Raw genomic sequence first — 1,539 nt, 5'->3', positions numbered from 1 at the left:
CCAGCAGGAGCAGGGAGTTGATCATTTCCCTGTACTCAGCACCTGTGAGGCCGCACCTCGAGTATTGTGTTCAGTTTTGGGCCCCTCACTACAAGAAAGACATTGAGGCCCTGCAGTGTGTCCAGAGAAGGGCAACGAAACTGGTGAGGGGTCTGGAGCACAAGTCTTATGAGGAGTGGCTGAGGGAGCTGGGATTGTTTAGTCTGGAGAAGAGGAGGCTCAGGGGAGACCTCATTGCACTCTACAACTTCCTGAAGGGAGGCTGTGGTCAAGAGGGGTTTGGCCTCTTCTCCCAAGCAACGACAGGACCTGGGGAAATGGCTGCAAGTTGTACCAGAGGAGGTTTAGGTTGGACACGAGGAAAAACTTTTTCTCTCAGAGAGTGGTCAGGCACTGGAATGGCCTGCCCAGGGAGGTGGTGGAGTCGCCGTTCCTGGCAGTGTTTAAGAGATGTCTGGACGAGGAGCTGCAAGATATGGTTTAGTAGTTTGTGGTAGCAGTGGTAATGAGAAGATGGTTGGACTAGATGATCTTAGAGGTCTTTTCCAACCTTGTGATTCTATGATTCTATGATTACCTTCTCTCTAGTGGTCCGTTTCCTGCATGGGTGGTTCCTTCAGACCACTTGTACTTACTCCACCATGGGCTTCTACACAGTCTGTAGGGGAATCTCTGGCACCTACAGCATTTCTTCTCACTCCTCATTTTCTAACCTTGGTATCTGCCATTATTTTTATGGGTTTTTTTTATTTATTTTTTATTTTGTATTTAGTAGTGAAGCAAATCATCAGCTGATCTACATACTCATATCCAGAAGTGAGAAAATTTTATTGTGAGAAACAGCCCTGTAGATGGATGAAAAGCTTAACATAAGCCAGCAGTGTGCTCTTGCAGTTTGGAAAGCAAATGGTATCCTGGGCTCCACCAGAAGAGGGGTGGCCAGCAGGGACAGAGAGGTGATTGTCCCTCTCTACTCTGCCCTTGTGAGGCCCCATCAGGAGTACTGTGTCCAGGTCTGGAGCCCCCAGTACAAGAAAGACAGAGAGTTATTGGAGAGGGTCCAGAGGAGAGCCACGAAGATGATCCAAGGGGACTTGAGCACCTTCCCTACGAAGACAGGCTGAGGGAGCTGGGCTTGTTCATCCTGGAGAAAAGGCTGCAGGGTGACCTCATTGCAGTCTTTCAGTAACTAAAGGGAGCCTACAAACAGGATGTATAGTTATGTATATTTTTGCCCATAGAACCTCATATCCACAACATTTGTGAGTATTTTAGTGCAAAAAAAGAAGAAAAAAAACCTGAAAAACATAATAGACTTTGCACTTCAACTTTACTGGCTTCCTGAATGCATCTTTAGTATAATTGGGCCAGACTTTAAATTTGATTAAGAAGTAGAAATTGATGCTAGCAATGAAAAAATTACATAATGATCTCTATTATTAAAGACAGAGTATTTAGCTTAATTCTTAAACTTACCAGACCAACTGAAATACAGACTTAGCCATACTCCTTTATATGCTACCAGTATTAAATTGTTAG

This window comes from Meleagris gallopavo, chromosome 1, assembly GCF_000146605.3.
Source record: "Meleagris gallopavo isolate NT-WF06-2002-E0010 breed Aviagen turkey brand Nicholas breeding stock chromosome 1, Turkey_5.1, whole genome shotgun sequence".
In the NCBI taxonomy this organism is placed as follows: domain Eukaryota; kingdom Metazoa; phylum Chordata; class Aves; order Galliformes; family Phasianidae; genus Meleagris; species Meleagris gallopavo.
Note: the sequence above shows the minus strand (reverse complement) of the source record.